Source organism: Molothrus aeneus, chromosome 3, assembly GCF_037042795.1.
Source record: "Molothrus aeneus isolate 106 chromosome 3, BPBGC_Maene_1.0, whole genome shotgun sequence".
NCBI lineage: Eukaryota > Metazoa > Chordata > Aves > Passeriformes > Icteridae > Molothrus > Molothrus aeneus.
This window is the reverse complement of record NC_089648.1, coordinates 54185901-54204715: the sequence shown is the minus strand read 5'-3', so window position 1 is coordinate 54204715 and position 18815 is coordinate 54185901. Positions and strand designations below refer to the sequence as shown.

General features: G+C 40.6%; 1 protein-coding gene across 3 annotated transcripts in view; it reads right to left on the bottom strand.

Annotated features, from left to right (window-relative positions):
* RGS17 (regulator of G protein signaling 17) overlaps positions 1 to 13735 on the bottom strand; it is a 67947-nt gene extending 54212 nt beyond the window's left edge. The window contains exon 1 of one of the 3 annotated variants that reach the window (XM_066546954.1): positions 13617 to 13735. The gene's annotated coding sequence lies outside the window, so the exon portion shown is untranslated. Of the gene's footprint in view, positions 1 to 13612 lie in introns of all 3 variants that reach the window. The other 2 variants (XM_066546953.1, XM_066546955.1) reach the window with 2 other exon arrangements.
* Positions 13736 to 18815: the final 5080 nt, after the last annotated feature.

The following is an 18815-nucleotide window of genomic DNA, read 5'->3' as shown; positions in this document are numbered from 1 at the left end:
CTGAGATTTGTCCCTTCACCTGGACCATCTGGATAACCAATTCTGAGGTCTACACACTCTAAAATTTTCTGTCCCTCTCAATAATTCAGTCTTCCTGCTCCCCAAGTTCAGCAGTTCTTGCCTCAGGATGTAAGCAAGGAAACAGCTGGAGAGCCCGGGGCAAAAATCTCACAATGAATATAAATGTGGCATAAAAAGTTCTTTAGATCTTATGGAAAGGCTGTATGGAAAGCAATGAAACAACACTTAGCATCTCAATAGAAGATTCATCCCAGTTAGTGAATAGGATAAACTTCTGTTCTCTGTGGAGCTGACTCAAGCACTTCTTCCTTCAGGGAATTTTTTTTAGCTTTGTGGAAAGAATTAGTAAGAATTAAATTGAACCACCTGCATGATCACAAAGTAAGATTTTGCAGATTTTGCTGCTAGAGTGAATGCCTGTGCTCATGTTTATTGGTTCATTGGGGGGGAATGTAGGAAGGAATTTTGCCCTACAATTACTGATTTGGACTAACATGTTTTTTCACTGGGGCAGACCTGTAGGCAAGTGATACTTTAATTTTTAAATGTTTCTCAAGGACAATCTAAATGTCTCAAAACTCCTGGAAGTTTCTTTCTCTGGCTTCACTTTAAGTTACAGCCTTACTGCCTTAATTGTGGTATGACCCATGACTTCTGGATGATGGTATGACATACCTGCTATGACAGGTTACAGATCCTTGCCAACAGTATTCTGTTTAAATACACACCTGAAATTTTCTTTCTGGGGAGTTGCAGATTAGAGTCCTAGCAAGAATAAGCATGTGCTGAGGAACCCTTTGCTCTCTGGGGAAGAAGATGACAAGATTACTTGTGCCTGTGTGGGACATCACAACAGCAGCAGGACCAGGGAGGCCCAGGCACGTGGGTAGGATGTGCAGTGCCTGATGGAGGACCATCCACTGGATGCTGAAAAGAAAAGGGCTAATTTTGGGCAGCCAGGCCATCTCAGTGTCCCAACATGCTTGTTGGGAGTCTCTGAGCTCCATACTGCCTTTAATAAACAGTATGTGCATACCTACGATCTCGGAGTAGCTGCTCCTTCTGATCAGGGAACACACATAGATAATATGCGTGACACTCACTGCCTGCTGGTATTTCATCCATGCAACATCTTAGGAAGGAGATGTGGATGAAGATGTTTTCCATGTGCTAACAGCACTGACCTTTCCATTTCCATTACACATCACTCAGAAGCAGTGACCAGGCATTCAAAATCTGAGTCTGAAAGCCAAATTTAGACGTTTTCTGAATGGTTTTATTTTTGTTCGAACAATAAAATTATTTTTAAATAGAAAAACTAAACTGAACATTATAATTGCAGGAGAGTGTGGGAGGCAGAGCTGCCTGCTGATCACATTAAATGTTTGATCCTTATTCAGCCACCAAAGGCTTGGGTGCAGCCAATTTTATTTTTTTTTTCTAGTTAAGTGCCTGTCCTGAGATAGTGTTATTTTTCTCAGTACATAGTAACAGGTAGGATGTCAACAAGTGGAATAAAGGACACAGTGTGGTTATTGTCATTTCAAATCTCTCCTTGGCTCAAAAACCAACTTTTTAGGTATGACTCTGAAACCCTTATAAAGAAGAATGATCAGTTTCCATTCAAGTCTGCAAGTGGGTCAACATAACAGAACTGAAGTCTGAGAACAATCACCAACGATCACCAATTCATCTTAGTGGCCCGGATTCTTCATTTCCTTGACAAATGTTTAATTTTCTCTTGTGATCTAACTTTTCTTTAGAAGGTGAGTCATGCACAGCAAATCAAAATGATGACACTTTTGTTTGTCCTGTGCAATCTCATGTAGGTGAACCAGTGCATTTGCAACACAGTTGCTATTGCTGGAACCCTTCTCTTCTAGACACTTCTGTACTAAAATGTTACATCTCTATCTAGTTCCACAGGATACCAAGATTGAGAAGCACTTTTAAGTAACATACAGAAGAGTTTCCTGAAAGAGTTATTTTGTCTGAGAAGAGAAATTATACTAATATTGAAGCTATTTTGTATCCAAATCAACATGGAAATGTATTTTGACAGTGGACCGGAAAAAAAAAAAAGACCCTTTAGGTTGCCCCAAAGTTCAGGTATGTAGGTGAATCTTCTCTTACACACATGACCTTATGTCTTTTGCTGCCACTGTTCTCAGTGAGGATCCTACTGGGTCACACAGCACTGAAATTCAAGCAGCACACTTCTAAGATTGCTTCAGGTGTGAGCTGCACCTCGAATATTCCTTATCAAGGGATCCCCCTTACATAATCAGGAGAGAATGCTCATGGAGCAGTCACACAGGCTTTATTGTCTTCCTGTTCCAAGGAGCTCCACAGATGAGTTATGAAGGGAAAAGGCTGGAGGAGGGGTTTTTTGACTGGGAGGAGAGCTCTGGCCAGGACATTTGAGCCCCCTTGTTTCACAAGATACGGATTCTGCATTCTGAGTGTTCTCTTCATTTTTTCATGTCTGTTTGACCTAAAGAGAGTTTCTGGGACAAATGTTTAAAGGGGAGGGATATGAATGTGTCAGGTGAACAAATGGAAGGGAGGAAGAAAAATTTAATATGGATCATTGCACAAGAGCAAATGAAGAATAAGCATTCTTTGAGTGAATGTGGCTGGAAATGAGAAAAAGGTTTTCGACGAGAGATCTGGAACAGCCTCTGGGTAAGAATAAATGTAAAAAAAACCCCAACCAACCAAACAAAAAAACACCCACCAAACCAAATGAAATAAGAAAACCCAAACAACCTTCTCCCCTCTCCCCCCAAAAACTGCCACAAACCCAAACCAACAACAAAACAAAACAAAAAACATTTCCTGCTCCTAATATCAACTTGATCGAGAGAAGGAAAGAAAAAGTGAGGACTGGTTGATGGAAACAGAGTTTGGGATTAAATTAGCTAGGGTTTTTCCCTCAGCATACTTTCCTATTTTCCAGTGTTCCTAAAGTTGCTACTGTGGCACCTGCTGGAATCAGCCATGCTACTGAACAGAGCCTAACCCAGAGTTCTGCTGAGCACACACTGCCTGCCTGGTTCAATAGCAGCTGATTTCCTTGGCACCCTGCTGGACACACTCTCTGCCTCAGAGGACAGGACTGTAGCACAATTTTAAACAGTACCTCACCTAAATAGCTCAAGGTTTAGTGTAGAAACAAACCAACAAAAACAGCCAGTCTGCTGTATGAATAGTACCCAACTTAGTTTTAAAACATTAAATACTGTCTTTAGGTTATTCTACATAGTACCTCACCAAATATTAAGCAGTCAAAATCAAGGTGTCTCTGGCATTCTCTGGGATGATCTCACTGCCCACCAGAACAATTTCTACTTAACAGAGCCTAAACAGAGCCTTACAATCCTATGTTTAAGATGTGAATGATGATTAGCATTACTTGTAAGAATAGTTTCTGCCATAGAAGTCCACTCAATTTAATGGAAAAATGTCTTGAACATTAATAGCAATTCAATTATTTGGAGTCTTAAAACCCCTAAGAACTGTACCCCATCTGCAGCTAGACCTGCAATAAATTGTGCTTGCTGATAAATTTAGTCTTCATACATTAAAGCTCTTTCAGACCATATTTTCTTGAATTCAAGGAGACCTCTCCCCCATCTTTCAAGGGACATACAGTAACTTACTTCTTTTCTTTAAAAAATAAACTAAATTGCATTTACTTGAGCCATCAGCCTGCTTCACAGGAAATTTCCTGGAGAAGCTAATTGGTGGGAGCTCATGCCACAGCTCATGGGTTTGTCCTCTCACAGTGACAACCAGAAGGCAATTAATTAAAAGTTTCTGAGGCTAAGTTACAAATGAATATATATAAGCGTATATAAAGTATATGCTGACATGGACTGGGTAAATCATCTCCCCTAGTTCTGATTGCATCCAAGATTGAAGTGTTGCTAACATTCAGAGTAATTTGGGCTTAGAAATCTTATGCTGCCTTCATTATTAGAATTAGGTATCCATTGACTAATTAGTCTAGTCCCTTTTGTTACCTGTAAAAATATTTTATTGCACTATAGCTGCGATATTACAGGAACTTATGTCATGAAAACAATCAAGTTAAAAGAAATGTGTATAGATTTTTTTTTAAATGCATAATTTGGAAAAGCTAGGACAGGTTTTATTCTGTTATGAACAGGACTGCGTTGACTATACTGGAGTTAAGTCATTTTATGAGGATGACATCTAGAGGTAGCAGTTTAATGGATCCCCAAAATCCCATATCTTTTTAAAGAACTGATGAGCTGAAAGTTATGGGATACATATATGCAGAAGGTATCTCATGCTACTTGCCATATGCTTCCATTCTCTCTTTTTCATTTTTTAAATGCAGGTTTACATTGCTCAACCATCCAAAGTCTTCCTGTTTTTGTAGTGTTTTGCTTACTGAGCAATTTTTTTTCTAACATGGCCCTAATTAATATTTTTCATGTTGATATTCAGATTACATATTCAAAGGAGAAAACTGGAGAGGTTTTACCCTGGTCATCTTCAAATGAGTAAGAATACTTGATCAGAAAGACTAACTTCTCATTCAGCTGCAAATTCCCAATTTTGTCCTGGAAATTGTCTGCATATGAAGATTTTCCGGATCTTAAGCTCTCTCTGATTTCTATATATGAGCATTACTTTGGTAATAAAGAAGCTGGAGTAGGAGACAAGATTCTTAATGTTAGATTTTACCCCTTGAAATCAACAAGAATTTTGCCCTGTATTTTTAATTTCTGCATCTGCCACCATTTTACTGTGTGATCTTCTAATTGCTTAATTGATATGTAGCTGCATTTCTGTTCTGTGAAAAGCAATGCTGCTGTCTTAGCATGAAAAGGTAATTTAGTGGTTGTTTGAAAGGTGAGCTTGTAGAAAGGAGCATGATGGAATGATTAAAAAGCACTTATTAGATCTAAATTGCCAAAATCTGGAAGGACAGAAATAGTCTTTTCATAATGTGTTCTTTATTTATTCTTAGTGCTTGCTAAATTGCTAGATTCTCAGAATAATAATAATATGATGAGTAGTCACCTCCTCTTTTACTATTTTCATCTTTCTGGATTCTCTATTTTCTTAAAAGTTCCTGAAATATCACATTGTATGAAACCAGGACACTGTATTTTAAACCAGACATCATATGCCTGACCAAGAAAAATGCTCAGCAGAAGTAAGGTCATACAAGATATATAACTTTCCTATTACCTCACACACGTACAGATAAGAACAACTCACCTTTCCTAAACTTTAGACTTTCTTTAAAAATGTGTTCAAACAATTCTCTCTCCTGTTATGTATGAAAAAAATTAATATTGAACATAAATCATGACCTCCTGTCCCACGGGTGTGATAGAATATTAATAGTAATAAACACACGAAGGACTTAAGTGAACTCAGTATAGTTAAAGCCATTCAATATGAGTTATGCTAAATATAACTTTTAAAACCATATATATTTGAGATGGGTATGAGATGGTGATATTAATATTTTATATATCAGATTTCCAAATTTATGGTATTTTCAATATAAATATGTTGACTTCTGTAAGGGAATACAACATTGTGATTCTAGAATAAACATGGTAAAAGTCAACATGATAAACATTAAATGTATTAAAAACTGATAAATTTCGATCTGAAATTAAACATGGGGAATAACTATTAAGCAGGTGTGTTACTAACTGGATCCTTCAAGCATATGTTCATTTGTACAACCTGACAACATACCCCTCTGTTGTGAACAAAATAGAAGGAACTATAAAAATCTGCAGTGTTCTTGTTTGTGGTAGGTGAATATCAAGGGAACAACACAAGCTAAAAAATCTCAGCAAACACTGTTTCCTTTGGTCAATACCATATTCCTGACAAGGAAGAATTCAGGCCAGAGGCAGAGAGACGTGATGGGCCTGTACTGTAAAGAAACAGTTCCTGGGTTTGTTCTCTGGCTCTGAGGCTAAATGGCCAATTCAGTTTCATTCGTACAATTAGAGTCACCTGCTCTGCATAACAGGACAGTCTCATATTAGCATTTTATTGGGAATGATCCCTGGAATGTGGTAACTTTCCAGTCAAGTCTGGGACCATCCTAAGAACTCAGTACACAGACAATCAAGTTCTGGTGCAAAAGCTCAGGCTTCTGTTACTTTGCAGAGAAAAAAACCTGGGACTCTTATTAAAAACTGAGAGTCTTGGCAACTAAAAGAAGTGCTCAGTGCAATCCTGCACCCACAGGAGTTGTGCTACGTTGGCTAGTACCTAAAGCCAGAATCTTAGACAGCCACACAAACACCATGTTACTGCTGTATTTTAGTACTGACTGCTATTGAAACAACAGCTGTGATTTCCTTGGATGGTTACTGATCAATTGAAGCAGGTTAAGAAGAGCTAAGACAATGGTTGAAGGACTATGGAACGTATTTGGTGGTAAATGTCTTCAGGAGCTTTTTAGGTTAAAAATAGAAAAAAATTAGGAGTGCATTTCTCAGCTTCTGAGTAGTTTGTACTGCAGGATGCAAGATGATAGATAATAGAGGTAAAATAAGGTAACTTTCTTGTTAGTTCTGCTTTTACTAGATTTTTCAAGTGTCTGAACGTTGTCAGCTATCTCTATCCTAGTCTGCAATCAGCAGTGTAGACATAGGCTTTGAGACAGATGCTAGATATGGGATGGTCCTTCTGCAGAGAGAGCTGAGGACAAATCCAATAAACAGTCAGATTTCTGTGTTCTGAATCACTGACCAATGCCCAGTCCCAGCTCAAAGCTGCTGCCTTCATAACTTGATAGTTTATGAAGTAGCACTCATTGGTTATAGGTATTCCCTCTATCCTTTCAAGATTCTCATCACATGAGTACTTATTTCTTTTGTGGTTGCTCTGTGACTTAATTTTACATATCAAATAATCAAAAATTTGAAAGCAGCCTTGTCTATTCTGGTCAGCACAATGCTTACCATACAGCTGAGATTCTGTTTATTATCATCTGGGTTTTTTTAAATTGTGAGGGTCAGTAAGTGTTTATAAAAATACTTGGACAAATGTAATATATAAAATAGTGAAAAAATTCTACACATGAGATTCCAGTTACCAGGTTATCAGATATATCAAACTATATCCATTAGATGATCAGACCATTATAAGACAACTGCATTACAACACAGTAGATATATTTTTAAACCATTCTACATGAATGATAAAAAAAAACTTTTACATCTCACTCTTCCCAAACCCACCTTGAAAGCTATGAAGCATCTGATTAATATTTTAGGACTTTGTAATTTCTGAAGATAATAAGACTTGAAAATAAAAGTACCTTTTGGACACTGACTAATTAGGATGACACTTCCCACCTACATTCATTAAATCAAGGCTACTTGTGAAGCTCTTGTACAGGAAGTTATTATTCACTGTTCTCAATTTTCATATGATGCAAATCATTGAGAGCAGAATCTACACTACCCAAAGGTCTGGTGCAATGTGAATATCAGAGAGCATGTGCTGTCTGCAGTACTGTCAAAATAAAGCAAAATGGATAAGAAATTCCTTACTTCAGACGGTTGTTCCCATTAAGCAAACCATAAACATTAACAATGGTATTTAAAATTTACTATACATTTCTTCACTATGAGGCCAGTGAGGCACTGGAATAGGTTGCCCTGAGAAGCTGGGGATGCCCCATCCTTGAAAGTGTTCAAAGTCAGGTTGGATGGGTCTTTGAGCAACTCAGTCTAGTGGAAATTGTCCTCGTCCATGGCAAGGGGAACTGCAACTAAAATATATGCAGGGGCCCTTCCAGACCAGATATTCTATGACTTCCCTCTAATTTAAGTTTTTATGAGAGCAGCATATATACTGATACTAATCAGGCAGTGGTGCTGTGAGAAATGTCAGGGCTTCCTGCAGCTCCTTGCCACAGCTGCAATGTGCCTAGGACACACTGCCTCTAAGGGTGCTCACTGTTCTGAAGTCTCTCTCTTGAAAGCTGTCTGAACTACAAAATCAGAGAACCACAGAATCACTGAGCAGTTTGGGTTGGAACAGACCTTAAATATCACCTAGTTCCAACCCCCCCTGCCAGGCTGCTCAAAGCCATGTCCAACTTGGCCTTGGAAGCAGGTATAAAAGTGCTATGCTAAGGATACCATGAGACCTTCCATCCATGCTTCCTGGGCTTTAATTGCTTTCTCTCACAGGATTATTTTACTTTAACTTACATGAGCTGCTGATAAATGAAGACATTGTTACAGCATACCATAGCACAGCAAAACAAAATACAGCAAAAACATAATACTGCAAAACTGCCCAAACCATATTCAGCCTCCCTAAAAAAAAAAAAGACCTTGAGTCTTGCTTAGCAAGGTGACATAATCAATTAATCAGGGATCTGAGACAGAGTGGCTGAGTCCTTTAAAGGCAGTGCTACTGTGACAGTCTCTCTGCTAGTCTGTACGCACAGAGATGGGCTGGCTATATACAGTGGTTCAGCTTGTGATCTCTCCTATTCCAGCAAGCACAGAGCTGGCATCACTGGAGAGAGCAGCCAAATGAAGCTGCTCTGGTAGCAGAGGCTACATAGAGGTGTTAATGCCTCACTGTCTAATTTACCCCTTTCTCACTGAAGAACGTAGGCGAGATATATATTGGTTTTGTTTGGAGAAAGATTATGCAGCACAGATGTAGGATTTAAGGTGTGTGCATGTTTTCAATGCTTGGCTGCTGGATTTAAGATTTTATTTCTGCTCTATCTCCCTACGCGTAATTTCCCACATACATTCTATTTAGATATTTACTGATTTCTAAGAACTTGCTGCTATTGGCTTACAAAGTAAATAATGTATGAATATTTATATTGTATGGAAGTTAAGATGCATTTCATTTATATTTTAGAAGCAAAGAATTTAAAGACAAAGCTATGATTCAAAATTTTTATGATGCTATGATAGAATCAACCTTAAATTGATTACAATACTCCTATTTAAATCCAGATTCTTTAATATACCAGAACAACGAAAGTTTTTCAAAGCCCACAAGTCATTTAAATTGAGTTTACATCTATTTTGCATCCCTGGAGCAGTGCAAATGAGAGAAAGCACACTAGGGAATTGAGCCCTTACGTCGGTTTGGTCAAGGCACAGGTTACATGGTGGCTGGGCAGGAGGAGCAGAGCAGACCCCCAGTTCATCTGTTTGTGTGCTTCAAGCATTCCCCAAGGTCCCTGCCACCATCACACCGCTTGGCTGCTTCCTCTGTGTGTGCTAGAGACAGCAGCCATGCCAAGGAAAACCTTTTGAGAGCAATAACCGGACTTCAAGTGGAGACACAAAATCTCTGTAGAAAAGAGCTCTCTGAAATGGTTAACTTTCCAGAGAATCAGAGTGAGACACACATGCAACTCACTTCCTCAGACCCTCTGCAGCCAAGACCTGCAGAAGTGCCAAGCTGAAGTGCTGGGCTTCTTTGGAAGAGTCAGCAGCAAAGCCATTCACACAACTCTACTTACAGCCTGTATAGCCATAGCCATTAGCTATAACCACGAATAGATAAACTTAATTACAACTTAATCTATTCACTTGTTTTTATACCCTATGCACAAGCTTTTAATTAATTAATGGTATGGAAAGTTTGATTGCATTATTTCATTATAAAAACTACTTAGAGGAAAAGGGTATGTCAACAGAAATGCTAAGTTTTGTGAAGGATTTATTTTTAATGAATTTTAGCTCAAGCCAATTAGCACATGAATTTTATGTTCTTAGAAAACTCATCCTGTATTCATAGAATAAGCACTACTAGTATGGTAGGGATATATTTTTCACTGTAAAAGCTGAAATCTTAGTATGAGTGCAAAATAAATCCCTGGCATCATGAAGCCATGACCAGGAGGGAGCCAATGGAACAGTGTAAGAGCTAATAGTGTCTCATTTAGTACACTTCTCGTGTATTCCTAAAAATCTCCCTACGTTCATAGTTAAAGGCATGCATGTGAAGCATACAAGTAAGAGAGTGCTATTTAAAAGTACTAGGATTGTAACATTTATTTAGGGTAATGTATTTTTAGTGAACAAAAGTGTATATACCATATATACATCTACATATATATGTGTTTTGCTACATATACACCACTTGTAAGTAGAAAATCATGTCTGAGACTGGAAGCTGACATTCCTCCTATCCTGTCCCCATAACAATACCACTCAGCCTCTCCTCCTTTTAGTCTTTTGGGAGATGGGGATTAACACATTTGAGGTTTCCAGCATTTTATTTTTTGTGAAGAATTTCACAGCTCATGGGTTTTTACCCTTCTCTACTGTATCACATTCTGCTGTGATTGTGTTGCTCCAAGTTGTGTCTGCTGCCAAATTAAAACTGTGAGAACTTCTGTGTCTTTGGGTCTGGGTTGTGCTTTTGTAGTTCCCTGGTCTCCTATTCCTTTACTATTCTTATGACAAAATCAAAGAGGAGCTACCACTGAGATCAGGGAAGTATTCTGCAATGTTAATCTGATCAATACCTCCTCAAGCAGGACTGAATTCAGGAGCACTCTTCTGAAGAAGAATTTGTGTTATAGCTCCTTACAAATCAGCTGCATTTTATGGCACATTTAAACTTTCCTTTTGAAACTGTGCATATTGATGCACATCCTTATAATGAACATTACACAGAACAATTAGAAAATGATGCTACTTGAAATGTACAGAGTTCATATATATATATATATATATATATATATATATATACATATATACATATATATATATGGGCCTTGACATACAGCCTGCATTTTGTATTCAATATACTTGTTAAAAAAATAAGAATTGCAGTTAAGAACAAAATATTTCATCTTCTTTTCGGAGTAGGTAGAAAACTGCATTGGGATAGGGAATTTTTCACTAAGCTGTCAGTCAGATTTCAATTCAAATCAATAGTGCGGGGAGTATTTTTCAACAGACAGCTTTTCAGTAGCCTACTTGAAACCGAGTTCAAGGGTTCAGGGCAATTCTTTGTACATAAGTGTCCATGTTGCATAACAAGAGGAAGAAGAACTATTCTTATCTGTAGATTTCAAGAAAAAGACCAAGGGCTGAGTACAGCTTTACAGTCCTGGGCAGGCCTCTCAGCTTGGTGATAGGTAAAATGAAGGGACCTGACCTGCCAGTGCTGTACCTGCTCTGGTTTCAGAGGACACTCCTGGCACCTTACATAGACACAATATGTGCTCCCTGTCAGCTAGGGAGCACTGAGTGAAATTACCAGGCAGCAGGTTCATAGCAAACAAAAGGAAGTAGTTTTTCACACAAATCATAATTAAATTTTGGTGCTCATTTCCACAGAACAGGGTTGAGACCAAAGCATAAACAGAGTTTTTAAAAGGGAGTAGGGAAACTCAAATTTTATTATATATGATGGTCTGAGAGCAACCTCCAGTTTAAGAAATCCATGTTCTATGTGTTGCTGAAACTTGAAAGGATACGCCAGGAAAAGATCCCTGTATGCCAGTCCTGTTTCTTACGTTTTTCTCCTTCAGCATCTGCTAATGACTGTAGTCAGAGCCAGGATATTGGACTAGATGTTCAACTCACTATAGCAATTTATTTGATCGTATTCTTTTAATTAAATTATGTTCTTATTTTGGCTACTTAAAAGGATCTAAGGCCTTGATGGAGAAAGGCATTTAAATGCTTTAATGCTCACGTTATTTCAGGGAGGCGAGTACTTGAGTGTATCATAGCATTTGCGTTTTAGGCCATAAAGTTACTGGGGTGGGGCTCACTCATCTTTTAATAGGACTTTGCTTTTTCTGGGTATGAGCTAGAATAAAAATATGTATTTGATAACAATGTAACAGAGTGCAACACTGTTTTTCTATAAAGGTTAAATAGGTTTTTTGCCTAAATGGCTTGTGCCACAGGTAAATTTCCCAGTGATTTATGTAAGGATGATGACACTAGCATCAACTGATGTGAAAAAGAATCAACTTCCTTTATAGAACTCCCAACATTTGTAATGCATGAACATTACATTTGTAGGAAGCTATTTTTCACCTGTTACCCATAATAGTATTGCCAGCCAATATGTAACTTATATTTACCTAGAAGGGTATTTCATATTTCATCCATTTTGCAAAAGCATCCTGGCTGCAAACCTATAACACACGTTGGTGAAAATCCAGATACAGAAACGAAGAAACTGAATACCGAAAACCATAAATTTCACCCCTGCTATTTCTAAGCCTGGCAGCACCAGTAAGGTTTCCTTCTACATCAACAAGAAGAGATAGAGATGAACGTTAGGCTGGCAGCCGAGCCAGCGAGGCAACCTCGGCATTCTTAATTGCGGGCGGTTCCATCCCGAGGAGAGGCGCAGCCCCGCAGGAACAGCACACAGCGGGTCCGAGCAGCGGCACCGCATCCCCGCCGCACCGAGCGCCGCGGCGGCGGCGGGTGTTCCCGGCAGCGCGGGGAAGCCCCGCTCCGCTCGGGGCCGGGCACGGCGCACCGGGAGCATCCCTGCCCGCCGGCCGCGCCCGGCCACCTGCTCCTCCCGCGGCCCCCGCCCGCCTCCCGCCGACATTTCCCGGGGAGGGGCGGGAAGGAGGCCGGGGCAGAGGATGGCGGTGCCGCAGGGCACGGCGGGCGGGGGAGGCTGGGTGCCGCCCGGGGCTCCGCGGCCGCTGCCCCCGGGGGTTCCCCGGCCCCGGTCCGGCCCGGCCAGGGGGGGCAGCGAGAAAGGGGGCAGAGGGAGGGAGGGATGGGAAAGCAACTCCTGATCTTAGAGCAACGACTCGCTTGCTCACCCTCACCTTCCGCCGGCTCCTCGGATTGAAATAACAACAACAATAATATTAATAAAAATTACACCACCTCTCCTCGCGCGAAGCAGACCCCACGTTACAGGCAGGGGAAGGTCAAGAGGAAAGACAGGAGCAGCGCTGCCTCGCCTCCGATCTGGCGGCTGTCACACCGCCAGCCCGTGTCCCCGGCTTCCCCGGGGGCGGCCCAATCCCTCCCCCTGCCGGGCTGGGCAGCATCGCCCGGCGCGGCGAATGCCCCGCGGCATCCCCAACACAAACCGGGGGGCGGCGGAGATGGGGGGCGCGGGTAGAGCCCGGCGACACCTCTCCCCACCCCTTTGTGCATCGCGGGCACGACACACACACACACACACACACACACACACACACACACACACACACACACTCCACCTTGCAACCTCGGCGCCGAAGCCGCCCGTTGTTACACACGCACACACAGAGGCACGCTTATACACACCCTGTCACCCCGAGAATACATTTTCTGTGGCACTCTACCGCCCGCCATCCATCCATCCATCCATCCATCCATCCATCCATCCATCCATCCATCCATCCATCCATCCATCCATCCATCCATCCATCCATCCATCCATCCATCCATCCTCCCTATGGTCTCCCTCCCTCCTTTTCCTCTTCCCCCCCACATCCCTCCCTTTGGTCGGTGTGGTTTTCCCCCCACACACAGCCTTTGCATCACTATAAAGCAGACATTTTGGTGCCGTTTATCACGGTTCAGGCTGAAATAAGCGCGGAGCGCCTTACCCACCCCCGCCCGGCTGCGTGCAGTTGGCGCTGAGCGATCCCGGGAAGGGCTGGTGCGGCTCGTCCCCTAGCGCAGCTGCTCCGCTGCCATCCGCCCAACTTCAGCACCCAGCCGGCGGGGAGAGGGCGGGAGGCGGCGGCAGGAGGGCGGGCAGGGAGGGAGGGAGGAAGGGAGGGAGGGGGGCAGCGAGAGAGAGCGAGAGAGAGGGAGAGGTTGGGAGGGAGGGAGGGAGGGCGGCGGAGACGAAGGGCGGGCGGGAGGGTGCGAGGAGCGGCGCGGAGCGGGGAGCCCCCGCACATGCGCTCTGCCGCCGGCGGCGGGAGTTCCCCGCTCGGCGCGGCCCGGCGGGGGAGGCACGGCCCACCCCGGCCCGGCCCGGCTCGGCTCGGCCCGGCTCGGCAGCGCCGCCCGCCCGGCCCGGCCCGCTCGGTCGCAGGGACACTTCCCGGCAGCCAGGGCCGGGCGACTCCGCCGGCGGAGCGGCAGCATCCCCGCTGGTGGGCTGGCAGCGTGCTCAGTAAAGCGCTAGAGCTGCCGGGCTGCGGTTTTATTTTGGTCCCCACATCACTATGTCCAAATAGATTAAAAAAAATAGAAAGTCCATAACCCGCTATCCAACACTTTATTCTCACTTGGCCACTAAATCCCTGCCAAGGGAGAGGCAGGGATTTAGTGGCCAAGTAACTTTTTGATGGTGGGCACCTGAAGCACAGTTTGGGAATAAAGAACCAGGGTGGATCTGCATGGATCTCTCGGTGTCAACCATAAGAATCAAGATCAGGATGCTCTGAAAATCTGACTGTGAATCAGAATCCTGACAGGTTTTGCCAGTTAGTTTGTCCCATCTTTCCAAACTCCAGTTTCCAAATTTTGGCTCAATAGAGAACGTTTTTTAGCTTTCCTTCTGCACCTTAGAAATCTGAGCCTGATATGCCTCCAGGTAACAGCACTGGAAAAGTACATGTTTGGCATCTGGATCCTGTCAAATCATGCCATGAATCCAGAAATGTTAATAACTCAGGAGAGGGCACATTACTACATTTACCATTTCACTAAAACAGCCTGGCAAGGTGGTACTAAAAGCACAAGGCTGCATTAAGGTGGTTCTGTGGCTTGCCATCAATGTGTACCAATTCTTTGCAAAACTGGTCAATACACCTTTGTATTTCATCTAGAGCCCAAAGTGGAGTGCTGCAAAAACTGAAGCCAAAATCACACATATGTTAGTAGGGCTGAAATTAAAAGGATTTAAAGCAGTCCAGAACAGCTAGCTTCCATGAGAGCTGTAAGAGCATAGGCACATCAAAACAAGCCCGGCTCTCGGGAATCTGTACTCAAAACACAACTAATTTAAAATGTGACAGTAGCAGCCATGGTTGTCTGGTTTACTTTTTGTCTTCTGGGATAGAAGCTTCAGATTCTGAATCTCACAAGGACTAAAGTCAGTGTTAATCTCCCAGAAAGTCTCTCCCCTTAAAACCACAACTTCTTTTTTCTTCTGATCTTAATGCTTGTGAAGAAAAAGTCCTTCAACTTGAAGCCACAACTCAGTCTGATTACCAAAGATTATTGGCATGACAATTTGGTAGTCTTTATAATCTAAGTTATATTCCCTATCACTAGAAACAGTGCTCAAAAGAGTATTGTAAAGGATAAAATGTATCTCTGAAGCATTAACAGTATTTTATATTTAGTTAATTGCAATGCTTACAATCTTGACTATCTTTCCACTGCTTTAAGGAGCTCCAGTGCTATTCTAAGGCCTCAATTGGGAAAAACCTCCATATTTAGGAAATAATTTCAAGAGTTGAAGCTTAATGACTTCACAGTAAAGAATGTGAGGCTTCATACCCACTTAATATTAGGAAGACAGCTCCACTCTGACAAAAACTGTGAAACCAATCAAAGCAAGCATCTTCTCCTACAGATTTAGTATCTACACTGAAATGTTCAGTTTAAAAGGGAGTCAGTAATGGGAAACTGAGTAATGGGTAGGATTGAAGGAAAATAATTTTATCCATATATCAGAAAAATACCAAATACTACAAGTTTGAAAATGCTATGCTTAAAATTTTAAATGAATAAAAGACTTGTGCTTTTTATTACTCTCTTAATCTTTCCCACAGCTCTGAACAAGCCCAGCCATTCCTATTTACCATAGTTTCCTGCACTGAAGCCATTCCTTGTTGTTGCTTGAACTCCTGTTTATAAACCCACTTCCTTTCAATAGCTGTTCAGCTGCTCTGTTCTGGCCACTGCCTAATCCTTGTGCCTATTTTAGAGCCCTGCCATTGCTCTCAATGACTTTTTCTTCCAGGCCTTTCAATCCTCTCTCCCTGGTTTATGGGTTTTGTTCCATGCTTCTTTGCATTTCTTAATCCAAATGGTTTACTTACTACCATTTATTCCTTTTTTCCTTTTTGTTTTTATTAATTAAAACCTATTTGCATTATTTTTCCAAAGAATTTTCACTGTCTTTTGAGAAAAGGAAAAAATGGAGAAATGGAGAAATGTATTATAAAAGAACATGTGAAAATCTATAACATGTACTTGAGAAGGTCTTCTGGAACAAAGAGTCCAAATAAATCAAATAAAATCATTTTACTACAACATTGTGAGCTTAAATGTCTGTAAAATTCCTATTGAATTTGATGGGGGTGAAGCTAGGTTCCTTATTTTCCAGTATTAAGTCTGCACTATTGTTAGTTGGCTATATAATTTCAGTCAACTTCCTATTTTACCTGTAGGAATCCAGGCATTTAAAACTTGTCATGGTCATGAACTCTTTAAGGTGACAGTCAGTTAATAGTATCTGCATATGTTCAACATAAAAGAAATCAAAGACTAACATTAAAACAACTCAATAGTTGAAGACCTAATATTGATCATAAAGCCATGATCTTCTTTTGTGGCCCCAGCATGACTTTAATGTGATACAAAATGAAATATTTAAAATGTGTTTAAAATGCAGATCATATACATTTTTTTCTCTGTAAGCAGCAGTAGTGTAGTAGCTTAAAAACACTTATATTTGTAGTATCAGCTGGGAAATGGGTCAGGAAAATGTCCTGCAGTTACAGAGATGTATTTATGTGTATTTATGGTCTACTTCATTCAAAAAAATGAATCTTGAATCTTTATTAGTTATGTCTGTGCAATACCATGGTTCTTTTTCAGCTGTGGAGTTTTTTTACAACTATCAGGCTATCTAAAGCTACTTGACATTATTAAGATGCATCTAAAGAACTAAATAGACCTTTCTGTGCTGCTACACATAAAACCATGAAAATGAAAAAAACCCAAACAACCACCAACACCAACACCTAACTCTTCTTTGTCCCAAAGCAAATGAGTTGAAGAAATCATCATCTTCAGTTGGTTCTTTGGATGGAAAGCTCCCTTGTAATTGTGATTAGAGCTACAGCATCTTAGTAGTAGGGAGGTTTTTTTTCAGTAGCAGCAAATTGAGCAAACACAGAGACTGTCTCTGACAGTCCACTTTCAGATTTCCCCAAGCAACGTTTATAATTTGGCTTGTTTGTATGCAGAAACAAAAGCTTCAGAAGTCTCCTTATTAAAGAACTGCTCTTTACAGATGGCAGTGCTCTTGTAGCTTACTTAGAGCAAGACCCAGAGATAATGGCATCTTGTTTTGCAGCTGTTTCTGTTAACTTTGGCTGAGCAATCAGTGTTTCAAAGGCTGGTATTATGTGCCAAAAGCCACCAAAAACAAAAGTCTGTTGACTCAGAAGAAAAATGTCACTGCTACTAAACCAAACTGAGCTATAGCTCTACTGCTTGAGATGGCTTCTTATGGGCTTGGGCTGCCCCAGTGGTCTCTTCATCACAGCTCAGTAGTGAAGTAGTATCAGTTTATCATTTCACCAAATATATTCTTTCATTGCAAGCTAGGCAAAGATTCCTAGCACCATTCATACAGCTAAATGTATTTCATTCCTCTTCTTTAACAGCTAGAGTGAATAGATTTTAAAATATTTCATTGCACAGAAGCAGGAGATGGAGATTTGCTTCAGTAACCAGCTGATCTTTGCACTCTGCAGCAAAATATTTCTTTAAGCAGCACTGAACAGAAAGGACCAATAGTAAGATTTTAAGACTAGGAGTCATAAACCCCACCTGTATCTCTCAAGAAATGACATTTAGCATGAAGTATTTGGAACATGTCTGTTTCTAGTGATGGATAATCCCAAGGTTGTAAATCGTGACAAATTCACAATAAATTATCAAGATTAAAGTTAAACAATGAGATGCTAGTTTTTACTTAGTTTGCTGACCCACAAACTCTTTAATGTTTCTTTTTAATGTTGACATCCACATGTCATGGGTTTATTGTAATGCGATGTCCCTAAAACTTTGGTTTTTATCAGTAAATAATTACTTTTAGAAATTGATCCTGAGTCAAGAAAGCCTTTGAGCACATGCTTGTTCTCAATAAATGAGACTTATGTAGAGATTTAGTGGTAATTCCATACTTAAGAAGTTTTGTAAAAATAGCACATTGATTGCTTTCTCAAGTAGAAGTTTGTAATTTTGTTTGTGTTTTACTTAGTTTATAATGTCATATATTTTTCTGAAGGTAAAATGAAATCACAAGGACTTGTGCTTTATAACTTTTTTATTTAATTGGTCTACTTCATATTTGTATGAAAATCTTAGTTTAGCTGAAGCTAAAGATCAAAATGTAAATATTAGTAGTAAAAAGGTCCCAAAACCTTGCACCTGATAAGACAAGAGTGCCTATAGAAGCTTATACTGCTGAAATTCAATATGGTATGGTTTGACTTAAAACCTCTGAGCATTTGAAACCACTGAGTATGGGTGAATATAAGCCCACCTTCTAAAAGAGGCAAATATTTCAGGTGGAGAATTGTAACTAAATATAGAACAAGGTAGATGTGTTGCAATAAAATTGGTTATCTTATTTGTGAGTTTGGGTCGTGTCTCTATTATAAGTACAGTCAATGTGGTCAGTATAATGTGAAAAAATGAATTTTATGTCTATTAATTAAGTGAGCCCATTTCTTATTTTTTAATAAGAATTTTGAAATGTATTTAATTCCCTTTTCAAAGTTGGTAGCAGCAAGACTTGGGATTGGGAGCACATGTAGGTGACCACCCAGAGTTTCTGAGAGAACCAAGAACTTATTTTCAAGGAGAAAAACTATGATATACCATAGCAAT